Source organism: Tamandua tetradactyla, chromosome 1 (genome assembly GCF_023851605.1).
Source record: "Tamandua tetradactyla isolate mTamTet1 chromosome 1, mTamTet1.pri, whole genome shotgun sequence".
Taxonomy (NCBI): Eukaryota; Metazoa; Chordata; class Mammalia; order Pilosa; family Myrmecophagidae; genus Tamandua; species Tamandua tetradactyla.
Window position 1 is genome coordinate 115066684 of NC_135327.1, and position 13546 is coordinate 115080229.

A 13546-nucleotide genomic window follows, 5' to 3' on the forward strand; every position below is an offset into this window, starting at 1 on the left:
AAAATAGGTGGGGTCATTCATATTTTAAAACTTCAACTTCTGTGTGAGACTAAACTAAGAAATGTTAATTTGGTACAGAATTTACCTTTTGACTAGTGCATTTCCTAATTTAAATTATATAGACAGTTTAATTGAACACCATAACTACATGGAACTTTGAATAAGACATGAGATTTTGTAGGATTGTCCAAGTTAGTATGATGCCCCAATAAATCCCAGAGTGATTTGAGCAGTGAATAAAGAAGTATTTGCAAAGTCCCCTTGGGGGAACGGTGAGAAAGGGGAAAAATTCAACTTCCCCTCTTGGAGAATTCCTGATATTCTCTCAAGCAGTGGGGACAACCAAATCAATAGGCCAAGCCCTCAATCTTGGGGTTTGTTCCTAGGAAACTTAACCCTACAAAGGCTAGCCTAAACCTACTTAAAATTAGGCCTAAGACACACCCCCAGAGAACCTTTTTGTTGCTCAGATGTATCCTCTCTCTCTCAGCAAACACAGCAAATGCACTCACTGTCCTCCCCCTCTCTTTTGTGGGACATGACTCCTAGGGGTGTAAACCTTCCTGGCAATGTGGAACAGAAATCCTAGAGTGAGCTGGGACTCAGCATCAAGTGATTGAGAAAACCTTCTCAACTAAAAGAAGGAAAAGATAAATGAGACAAAATAAAGTGTCAGTGACTGAGAGATTTCAAACAGAGTTGAGAAGTTATCCTGGAGGTTATCCTTACACATTGCATAATTATCCCCATTTCAGTTTATGGTGTACTAGAGTGGCTGCGGGGATGTGCCTGATACTGTAGAGCTGTGTTCCAGTAACCAGACTTCTTGAAGATGATTGTATATGATATAGCTTTTGCAATGTAACTGTGTGTTTGTGAAAATCTTGTGTCTGATGCTCCTTTTATCTATGCTATGGACAGATGAGTAAAAAATATGGATAAAAATAAGCAAATAGTAGGCGGAACAAAGGTTAAAATAAGTTGAGTAGACTGAAATACAGTGGTCAATGAAAAGGAGTGGTACAGGGTATGGCATATATGAGTTTTTTATTTTTTCTTCCTCTTGCTGGAGAGATGCAAATGTTCAAAAAAATAATCATGGTGTTGAATACACACTATGTGATAATATTGTAAGCCATTGACTGTAACATTGTCCAAAATGTTATGTCAAGAATGTTAGTATGTCTGTTCATTGTTTATAATAAAAATTAAAAAAAAAAGAATTGGGTTTTACAATCTGGCTGCTGTCTTCTTTCTCTACTGGATCTATGCCCTTGTGAGAACTTGCTAATTTTCAGATCCAATGATTTGACATTTTTGATGTTGACCTGCTTGATCTCACTATTACTTTAGCATGTCAGCGTACTCCTACTTGGAAGTATTCTTTTTTCCAGGCCCTTGGTGATACCATTTACTATTTAGTCCTTATACTTATCTCTTCAATGATGCTTTTTGTCCTAGATTTCCTTCCTTTATCTGCCCTTAATTATATGTACATACTGAATATCCAATAAAAGATTGCTTTATCTTACTTTCCATGAATTTATAAACTAACCCATAATGACCACTTTTTTTCGGGGGGAGGATTTCTGGTTCAAATTGGGCTGTTTGACTTTTCTTGAAAATAGGAAGATCTGGCAGCCTGGAATCACATTTATGAATGACAGCAAGCACTCATAACTGAAAAGTAACCATGACACCTAAACAACTTGTTCTGGTCCCCATTTCACTTGTTTCGCTCAATTCACTGTCTGCCCAGTGAATATTTGAGTCCAACAGCCCTTTTCTAGTTTTTCCCTAGTGCTTGACTAAACTTTTCATTTCTATTTAGAGGATTCACAAAAGCTAAATAATAAATATGAAATGCCCCTTTCCTCAAATAACAGTGTTTAATGAAAACTTTTCTCAGATTTGTCAGTGTGACAAGCCTCTTTTGCAACACATAACCATTTGAAGCCTTGCCAGTAACCAATCCGATCAGTTACCAGTCCTTGAAAGGAATGTTCAAGAGGAAAATTCATTTTCTTTAGGATTTTATATTACAGTCTAGCTCTAACTACACATAGATTTTTACTTTAAAAAATTCATATTGTGTCCATCACAAGTCGTGAATTGAAACCCCTGAGAACTGGGATTTATTCTCCTTGTGGAGAGTATTCTTGTTTCTTTACTGATGGAATTTCTATTTTCTCTTTCTATAAGTTGGATTTATACTGTTACAACCACTTTGGCTCACCGCCCCTCACCCCCTGAGGCTTCTGATGATTTGGGCTTTGCACAAATATGATAATTTGTAAAAAAGTGTCATCCTTCCAATATTTCTGAAAATCCCCAAATTTGATCTCATTTAATTAAACTTTGTCCTTCAAGAAAATTTTATTTTATTGAACAAATTCTTGCCTATGGCCACATCAAAGTGGCAGCTAAAAGTACTTGCCCTGGAATCAGATTGCCTGATTTAAGGAACCAGCTTCCTGACTTTGTAAACTTTGGCAGGTTACTTGGCTATTGATGCTTCTGTTCCTTTAATGTAAAATGGGGATAAACAAAACAGCTACTTCATGGAGTTGTTATGAGGGCTAATATTTCCAAGGTGCTTAATGCGAATTATATAAGTATTTGTTAAACAATTTTTAAAAAGTTTTCACGGTGTCCTATTCATGCAGTCAGTATTGAAAACACAACATTCAGGAACCAAAGTATATTAGACAGAAAATATAACCTTGCTTTGAAAGTCTACAGGCATTGAAATAGCAGGTCACTTATAAAAATCCCCATGCTATTCGGCTATGGAGAAATGGTCTTCCTCAAAAGAGAGCTACTTATGCCCAAATATCCTTTTAAATTAGCCATTTTTACATGATATCTCAAGACAATAAAATCTAAGTCTTAAAATACAATATTTTATAATTAATATATAAAAGCCAAACTAATTGGGTTCAAATTTTACATTTTTAGCAGGGCTACTGCTTTAAAGAGTTAATAATTTTTAAACTATATCCTAAAATTTAGTTTTAACATCAAATTTACATCTCTTGTCTTCTGGCCAAAAGGGAAATTTTATTTTTCTCTAGTATTTAACAACTTCTGCCTTGGTTTCCAGGGGAAATTAAATAGAAACAAAAAAGACTAGCTAATAAATAGAAATCATATTAATAAATTAATCAAACAAATTACTAATTCAAATATACTTCATTATGTTCAAGGTCAGAATTAGTTCTATTTCATATTAAAATTCTTTGTATTGTGCAACCCATTGAATTTTCAACTGGGGCATTTATTTATATATTTTTTCAATTGCATTTACACTAGATTTATTCACTTTTGGTGACTTTAGAGTTTTGTAGCTTGCTTGCTTCAACCTTATACAGAGTGAGATATCATTCATATATATATATTCTTTTTGTCCATAGATCAATACAGATTTTTGGCCTTGCATAGTGCATGAGTCATTTTGTGATGTGATGCTGATATTCTCATCTGTTTTGTGACTGTTTTGAACAATTTTTCATTTTTCAGGCTGTACTATGAAGGGGAAATGGGCTCTCTCTCTTGAAGAGAACTCCCATCTGATATCTTCTTGCAGGAAAGAAGCTGTTTAAAACCAAATCCATTGAGATCCAGTGATAAGATCCTCTTACATGTCACTGGAGCCTGTTCTACAGAATGTAATATTAAAGGTTAGGTTTCATTCTGCTTGAGTGGAATTTCTTAACCAGGAAAATATGAGCAAAACAGCCTGTGGAGATTTGACATGACAACCATTCTCATCTTATTGAAGTACAGCGTGGACTGCAGAAGTCCATTTATAGCTTATTTGAAAATCTTTAACATTCTTTGAAGCTTTTAAAAGTATATTTCCTAGGAGACATTTTCTTTTAACCTACGCAAAACGTCTCAGCATTTTTATTGCTCCAGGTATAAAGTGCACAGTATTCTGTTTCCCATTTCACTGGAAAATCATCAAATGCATTATATCTACAATTTAGTGATGACCAAAAGAAAACAAGCACATTCTAAGTCTTCACTTTGCTAATGACTGTGTGTTTCATTATAGACATAATTATTAGTTGAGAGAATCAGATGTTTATAGAAAAGGTAACTTATTCTTTATTTTCATGATTATTACTGCATTAAACTCCCTTAGAGACTTTCCTCTGTAAAGATTCCATCTTCATACATGTTGTGTGCAAAATCTCTGAGTTGAGGAAAGCTCAGTAGTAGCTTGTTTAGGCTGATTATTGTTCTTTATATTTATTCTACTCTTAGAATTCAATAAAAGAGTTTAAATAAAATTCAGTCTGTTGTGTCATTTAATATGCTGAAGAGGTTTTCTGTATCTCAATCCTTGTTTAATGTTAACTTGAAAAAGGGTAATCAGACCAAAAGAGCAACAGCAAAGAAAGTCAATACTCTATTTCTTCCTTGCAAAATGAAATTCTTTCATTAAGGTTCTCTATATTCATGTTTCCAATGAAAATTATTTTTTAATTCAGGGTAAAAAGACCTCCTAAACAATGATCAGAGCTGTTATTTTTTTTTTTTTTAGTGCACATGCAATAAATGCCAAGAATTTTGCTAAATGTTTTACATGTATTATACAATACATTCACAGCTGCCTTAGGATGTAGGCACAATAATTCTCATTCCAAAGGGAATTTCAATGTAAAATATAATTTTACATTGCCTTGTAGTGTTGTTATTATTATAAAGAGTAAATAAATATCAATATGTAGTAGGGTATAGTCATAGTATTTTATTATTATCAGCGCTTAAAATATACTAAATGAAAAAGCAGTGCTATTTAAAGTATGATTCGACTTTACATATAAAATATAATTTTGTTCCTTATCATTGCCTTTTTCTGTAAGAAACCGAAAAGAACACCTTATGGCTCATCATAAGGTGTTTCCTAATAGTAAACATCAGAAAAGATAGCTTGAAATAAAGCATAATAGTAAATGACTGTTTAAACAGGTATTAACTGAGTTCTTTGTGTGCAGTATTCATTTTGTTCTGCACAGAGATTCTGCATCAGGTCTGAAGTAGGGCTCAGGCGGTGTTGATGCTCCTGGTCCCTGAATCACACTTTAAATAGCATTTGATTTTCATTATAGTGGATTTTTTAAGTGCTAATAATAAAATAAAACTACTAAACTAAATTACTATATTACACATTTATATTTATTTACTCCTCATAAAAACAACAACATTACAAGACAGGAATTCATTTATTATCATTTTCACTTTAGAAATGGAGCAACTCTTGATTAAATGAATGAAGTGCCTCTGTAGTTCAAACAGCTGGAGGCGACAGCACCAAGGTTTAAACCTACTTTCCTCTTAAGCCAAGTGATGAATATTAAATTTTTCCCGGGACATTTTATATTTATTCAGACTTTTTCATGTCAAAGCTTCCAAAAGATATTATGCACTTCTGAAATGCTCAACAAATGCTAGTGGGTTCAAAGGGATCCAGGGTTTTGTTTGTTTGTTTGTTTGCATGGGCAGGCACTGGGAAGCGAACCTGGGTCTCCAGCATGGCAGGTGAGAGTTCTACCTGCTGAGCCACCGTCGCACTGTCTGGGACCAAAAATTTTAATAAAGGAAGGTTTTAACCTTATCACAAGCTTCTGACATGGTAAATCAATCCATTATGCATATGATACATGTTTAATGTTTAGGGAGATTTTTATTCTGCATTCGTGCTCGTAATTCAACCTCATCTTGACCCAGGATATAGACTTGGTTTGTAACTTTAAGCATTCTACAGGAAATTGCAGTTGTCCAATAATTAAAAAAAAAAATCACCATCAGCCCCATCAGAAGATTCATTTGAAATGTTTCGTTTAGGATGTGAGGACCTCAGGTGGCACGACTAGCTGCTTCTAATCTTTTTGTAACCCAGTATCTCTTCTATAATGTGTTGAAATTCTCCAAATGTTAGCTAAGCAAACACTTCAAATTACAGCATATTAGCATCCTATCGACTTCAGTCTTCTTACAAATACTCTTTCATAAAAAATATTTGTTGAAATTAACTCAACATAAATTTGCAACGATATTGATTTCAAATATACATTGCTAATATACTGCTGTCTTAATATAAGCTCTTTTTGCTTCTTTAAGAAAATGCTAGTTAATTCATAGGTAGCTTAAATATCATGAGGCACAGCAGTTAGCTAAAGTAAGTTTTTACCATGAATAACAGAGTATACAGACTCATAAAACTCATATAAATTATTAGTACTCAAGTTTATGATTGTCCGGGGCCTAAAACTATTAAATTCTGAGTGTTAAGGAACAATTGTCAAGATATTTTCTACTTGGTATATTCTTACCTAAGAAACATAATTTTTACAAATTTTCTTTCTGTTTGTGCATTCCTGAAAGAGTTTATCCTATTTTGGAATGCATTATTATACAAGGAAATAAAGAACCTGCCCCCTGAATAACAATTTTCTCCACATCCTGCACCTCCATTGCTTTGGGGTTCCTATGCATTTCTGGATTGGAAATCAAAGTCTTCTGTATCTCAACTATGTTACAGAAGGATGCTATTCTCCTTTGATCATGAATCCACTATTTTTTAATGTTTAAAATACTTCTATGAAATCAGAAGCAAAAATCTTGGTAAGGCTTTCGCTGAGATATGCTTTCAGTCATTATAATCATATTCCTTCTTTTAAACACACACATACTCTCTAAAGGTATTCCAAAAAACTGAGTCAACTAGTTAAAAAATGTGAAATTCTCCTTTTCTAGGTTTGAAGCTTCAGTATTCACTGTCTCTTTAATGCTGCCTTCTTCTCTGAGAAGAAATGCAGAGGAGCCCTCCTGCTTAGATTTTGATAGGTCCTGTCCACCATCAAACCATCTTGGAATTCCAGATCAGGGATAACTACATGAAGGAAAAAGTGATCATAGAAAGAAAATCTGGTTGAAAGTTGTGGTAGTTAAGTTGTCAACTTGGACAGGTGAAGGTGCCTAGTTCTATTGCTGTGGACATGAGTCAATTGCATGTGAACCTCATCTGTTGCTGATTACATCTGCAGTCCATAGGAGGCATGCCTGTTGCAATGAATACTGTTTGATTTAATTGGCTGGATGCTTAAATGAGAGAGCTCAATGTAACACAGGCCAAGCAGCTCAGCATACCTCATCTCAGAACTCACAGTGCCGCCCAGGCCTTTAGAGATGCAGAAAGGAATCACCCTGGGGAACATTGTTGGAACCTAGAGGCCTGGAGAGAAGGCCAGCAGAGCTCATCCTGTGCCTTTCTGTGTAAGAAAGAACCTCAGTTGAAAGTTAGCTGCCTTTCCTCTGAAGAACTATACATTTTTAACTAAATAAATCCCCTTTTATTAAAAGCCAATCCATCTCTGGTATGTTGCATTCTGGCACCTTTGGAAGACTAAAACAAAAGTAAAAAATGCCTAAGTCTAATTTTTAAACTAATTTTGTCTCTGATTTATGCTCTCTCTCTAGTGGAGTAGAGTATATCCCAATGTATTTTATTCTAAAATTGGTAATCAAAACTATGACTATTTACAGATATAACTTAAGTGTTCAAAGAGAAATACTGATTTCTGCTTTTTACTGGAGATCATTTACTAAAAATAATCACAGGTATTTTATTTGAAGAAATACATTATGACTATTTGTTATAACTTGTGTGAAAAGTGTCAATGACATTATCTTTCTCATTATGCTGACTGTCTTATAATCAATCATTATTAAATGCCTTGAGAGAATACAGAATCGTGAAAATAATATTTGGCACTATTTTCTGAAACTTGTAATTCTTTGTAGCATTTAGCATATCAAAGCCAATTTATATTCATAAGTTTGTGCATCTGTCTTTACTACTTAAAATAGTAAGGTTGGGTCTCAAATATTTGAAAGAACTGATATATTTGTGACCTCTTATAAATATGCAAATATGCAATGGTTTGCTGACCTGTCTTTAAGTGATTGCTAGAGTGTCATACCTTGGACAAAGACACTTATTCCTATTCAAGTACCTATTTATCATTTATTAGACACTTTACTATCCGAGTGACTTTATTTCCAGAGACGATCCTAGGACTTTCTGAACTGAGAGACAAAAAAGGGTATTTTTGGTGTTATATATAGCCATGTCTTCAAAATGCATTTCAGTTTTGCCCTCCTAAATATTGGTTTATTGTTCGATTAGCTCTTTAAATTTTCTAGAGTCTCTTTAATGAGGAAATCAAGGATCAAATTAATGCCTTTTTACTAGAGTATCAGCTTTGCTTCCTTCCTTAAAGCAATCTCTACCCAACCTTTCTTTCTGAATTAACTGATTCATCATTTGTATATATAGTGATAGATGTGTTTTGTCAAAGGAGCTCTAACAAGGAACTGTTCCTGTGTTTTATAAAGTGTGTCTTATTTGGTGCCATAATATTGCTACCTGGACATGCTGTCCTTTTAAGAGGGGCATTTATCTGCTCTTTCAGAATTCTACATCCACAACTAATCAATTTTCTGCTGATTACTTTAATATATTGATGAAAGTCTACAAAAGAAAGAGAAATTGACCTTCAGAGTTAACCCATCAAGATAATCAGATGTTTAGACTTCAGCCAAAATTTACAAGCCATACTAAGAAACAGGAAGATATGGTTCCTACAAGGGAAGAAATGAAAACTTCAGAGGAGTTGCAGAATTTGGAATAACTCATCAAAGAAGTTCAAACAAACATAAATCAATTTAAGGAGATGAAGGAAAACAGAGGCCTAGAGCTAAAGGACACCAATAACACACTTTGTGAGCATAAAGAAATTGAAAGTATAAAAAGTTACAAACAGAAATTATGGGGATGAAAGGCACAATAATAGTGATTAAAAATATACTAGAGGCATGCAACAGCAGATTTGAACTGGCAGAAGAAAGAAACAGCAAACTAGAATGGAGGACAATTGAAATCATACACTTAGAAGGACAGGTAGAGAAAATAATAGAAAAATTGAATTGAGTCTCAGGGATTTGAGTGACAATACAAAGTGCACAAACAGACTCGTCGTGAGGGTAATAGAAGGAGAAAAGAAGGGGAAAGGGACAGCAAGAATATTGAGGAGATAATGGCCAAAAATTTCCCAAATCCATGCAAAGTTTCAAAAATTGGGGGTATATGCACGCTCTGTGGGGGTTTTTGTTGTTTTTTTTGCATGGGCAGTGGGCAGGCACCAGGAATCAAACCCGGGTCTCCAGCATGGCAGGCAGGAATTCTGCCACTGAGCCACTGTTGCACTGCCCTGAACTCTGTATTTTTTACATGGTTTTTCTATAAAACCTACTTCTATAATTAAAAAAATCATGGAATTTCAACTTGTATAAGACAACACCCCATACATGGGAGATACCCAATATACTGCGAATGACAATACAGTAGGTCTAAATAAAATCAAAATAGACACATTTCAATTTATTCATTATATCTGAATGGGTTTGGGCAACTTTCAGTTTAATCAGCTGCAATGTGGAAATTTATTCTTTCATTTATTCTCTAAATATTTAATGATTACTGCTATCATTTGCATTGTGTCCCCCTAAAACAAACAAACAAAAATGTTTGAATCCCAGACCTCCTCTTGTGTATGTAATCTTATTTGGAAACAGAGTCTTTGAAGATGCCACTAGTTAAGGTGAAGATAATGGCACCTTAATCCACTATGACTGGCACTTTATAAGAAGGGGAGCACAAGGCACACAGAGACAGCATGAAATAAAATCTTTCCTATAGAATTTAGGGGGAACATGACACTTCTGACACCTTGATTCCAATCACCCAGTCTTCAAAACTGTAAAGTAATAAATTTACATTGGTTTAAGTCATCCAGTTTGTACTTTGCTATGGAAGCCTATGAAATTAAGACTGATACTTACAATACAATTAACATTATATGCAAGGCTCTCCAAAAATAAAGAAGAAAAAGGCATTTCTTGCTTTTGAGAAATGCAGTCTAGTAGGAAAGAAAAGTATTTAAGTAAAATAACCACAGCACAATATTTATTTATTTATTTATTCATTCATTTTCATAACACAATTTTATACATTCCTCTAGAAAGCCATGTATAAAAATTATTTGCCATGTCTCAGAAGCAAAATGAAGGGAGTTCAAGTGTAAGACAGAGGAATTAAAAGTTTAGAGTCATGTATACATCATTGTTGAATTCCCAAGTACTAGTGGGATTTGTGTGACTGTAATCGACTCTCATTCTAATATAAAGTGGAAAGAGGAAGATCTTTGTAATGGAAAGCTAAGCGTGTGGTTATAGTAGCTATAGACCACTGTAAGTAAAGTGGGTTTAGGTATTGACAACTTCTCTTTTTGAATTTTCCTTGTGGTATCTGTTCCACCAAAGAAAACGAAAAAGATGAAAGGAGGCAGTGATTTGTATTTCACTATAAATACAAACACAGAGTGCATACAGTTCTACAATAAGTGAGCCTGTGTTCATGCTCAGGTTTTCCACTATGATGGAGAAAGAGGAATAATGGGACTCTAACTTATGGAACCTCCAGAGCTGGGTGGACACTGGTAATGGGGGAGTGTACTTTTGGGGAATACAGAAAAGCCCATAGATTCCCTGTTTCAACAGCTGCATTGAGGACGTGTTTCTTCTGAGACTCCAGGAAAGCCTAGCTTTCTTATCAGGGTCAATTCACAGGGCATTCAAATTCCTTTCCTAAAGGTGAGGAGGAGAGGCAAGCTCCAGGAAAGATGAGGTAATATCAAATAGTATGTGCTTGAAGAACATGGTTCTAGGTGGTGCTATTTTTAAGAAACAGTGGATTGAGCTGGAGAATCAACAAGAACTGTACCACTGGGTTATCACCTTATTGTTCCACAGTCATCATTCTGTTGATTGCCCAGTTTGTAGATTTCTAATATTGAAGAAACATGAAAAAATATTAGCACTTTATTTTGTATCTCCTGCTAACCAATTTCTGAAGCTTTGGTCTCAAAAAGAACACTATCAAAAAACTTTCATGGAGATGTCAGGTTTAAAATGCCAACTGACAAGTAAGATCTGAGAAGGTCTTTCTAATGTCACACTCACTAAAATATCAATGAAGATAAGGAAAAGTCATCAAAACTTCACTGGAAAATTGTTAGCCATAATTATTCAGGAAGTGAAATAGCAACCAAATAATAGGCAGAAAGGGTTGGGTGGTCAGTGGGAATTTTCATGCTGTGAGTTTTAGGCTCTATGTGAGAATCATTTTGGTGGACAGAAAAGATAATAAGAGGCTTAGAGATTCTCCAAAATAGGGGCAATGTGTTCTGTGCATTGGATTAGATCAGAGTGTCATAAAACCAAGCCATGGAAGGAAGAAATAATCCCACTTCTATTCAGTGGAATCATCCTAGATCAGTCCTAGATGAATCTGAACAAAAGGCTGAGAACTGTGCAGCATAACTAATTTATGAGCTACAATGTGGTAAGGTAATTTGACAGCCACACAAGAGGAAGAAAATGGAGCCAACTGGGAAAGGAATGTGATTATCTTAAGCAACCTGAGCTTTGAGTATATATCTCTATTTTAACATAGATAAATTAAAAAATGAAAACAGCAGTGAAGGTACTGTGGAAAACATTTTAGGAAAATACAAAGGGGAAAGATTTGTTTGAAAGTTGCTTACTAGAAGAAGCATAATAACATTTATAAAATCACTTAATGTTTTAACAGGTTTTAAGAAGAATTACTTTGAGGAAATAAAGCAGAAAATACAGAAGAAAATAAGAATCTGAAATGAAAGTACAACAAAATGACACTCAAAGAAGTTATCTCAAGAAGATAGGGCTGGGAAAGTTAATATAAGACTCTAAAGTAAATAAAATTCAATTACAGTTTTAAAATTCATATTAGACAAGGAAAGAATAGAATTGACACTACAAAATTGAATCATTGATAGGAAAGACCAACTTGAAAACTTCTCTGAGGATTCTAAAAAAGGATAATGAAATGAAAATAATCAGTAACTATTTAACATACACAGTGGAGAGGAAATATGAATAATTAAATTAATGTTACTCTATTGACTTGGTTGAATATTATGCAGATATATGGGAACATTGCATTTTTATATGGCTTTTTTAAAACCCACAATCTCTCTAATTTAAAAAACAACACTTGAAAACATAAAACATTATGTTAAATGGAAGAAATTGGACATGTAGTATTATAAAATGTAAATATAAATAATTTTATAGAAACATAAATACTAATTTAAAAATGTAAACACATTTATGTTTAAACATCAAGTGAACAAGGCATAACAACATAACTGTGTGTGTGTGTGAGTAGTGTATGTGTATTAGATTCGGGCATAAAATATATATTCACTCATATTAAGATTTGGATGAAGAAATGCACCTCCATGTTTATAATATCTTTCTGTGATAAGATGATATTTTCATTTTCTTATTTTTAATTTCCTGTATTTTCTAAAGGTTCTATAATTCATGTAATATTTTTATAATTAGATCATTTCGTTTTTTTTTTTTTTTTTTAAGTGTGTAGGCATCGCTTCTCGGCCTTTTGGCTAAGTTCAAGTGTAATATCTGTTCTTATCAGTTTAATATCTGATACGTCCTCTATCTGAGGACAATATAGTAAATGGATTTTTGGAGCTGGGAGGTGGAATAGGAGCTTGCTCTGTCCACTCCACTCATCGACCTGGTATTGCAGTACCTCCAGGAACTGTGCACCCCCCTGGGGTGTGTATAAACGTATAAAAGATCAAAAAAATAAAGTGTGTAAGGCAGCATGGAAACAACCTTCAGACATCCTAGCAATAGAAAATGTCAAAATGGGCTGATTCTAGAGAATGGGACTTGCATGAGGCGCACCTGGCTTACGTTTTAATATAAGCCTTTATAAAAGTTGCACTGTATCCTTTTCATAAAAATTGTAAAGAAAGGAATGTAGACAGGAAGGAGATATGGGCATTCAGACAAGATTTTGTTAGTGTTAGTCTTAGAATAATAGAATAGACAAAAGGATAAATTTCTTTTCATCTGCAGCCAAGAAAGTCCACTACTTTTTTCATCATCGATATTTTTCCCTTGTTTGCCCCCAAAGTCAAGAAAAATTTTCTTAATAGTGTGATATATAATTGTGCTTTCTCAAACAGACTGGGTGCCATAAAACTATTTCCGAGATAGATTCTGTGCCTAGGATCATCACTTTGTCACTTTTGAGCCCAGGTATACCCACATGAATATTATTCTCCTTCAGCTTCATAACCAAACATTCTTTATCACCATCTTTACTTTATGAACATCAAACTCTTATAATCCAGGACTAATTCTTACTAGTTTTTTAAATACGTGTCTCCCTATATATATGTATTTCTATATATCTTTTGGTTACTTTAAGAGGAAGATATGTGGTATGAGTATCATAGGAAATTTTGTTCACAACACACAACAGTTTTTTTGTTTTTGTTTTTGTTTTGGTAGGGGTGAAAGTTTCCATGTTTGTCTTGAAAGAAAATCTTATTTCCTGTGC

At 34.1% G+C, this 13546-nt stretch overlaps 1 non-coding gene across 1 annotated transcript; it reads left to right on the forward strand.

The window, feature by feature from the left end:
* The first annotated feature begins 12558 nt into the window (after positions 1-12558).
* On the forward strand, positions 12559-12749 carry LOC143653877 (U2 spliceosomal RNA). The gene has a single exon (XR_013161585.1). It is a non-coding gene; the product is annotated as a U2 spliceosomal RNA (small nuclear RNA).
* The last annotated feature ends 797 nt before the right edge of the window (positions 12750-13546 follow it).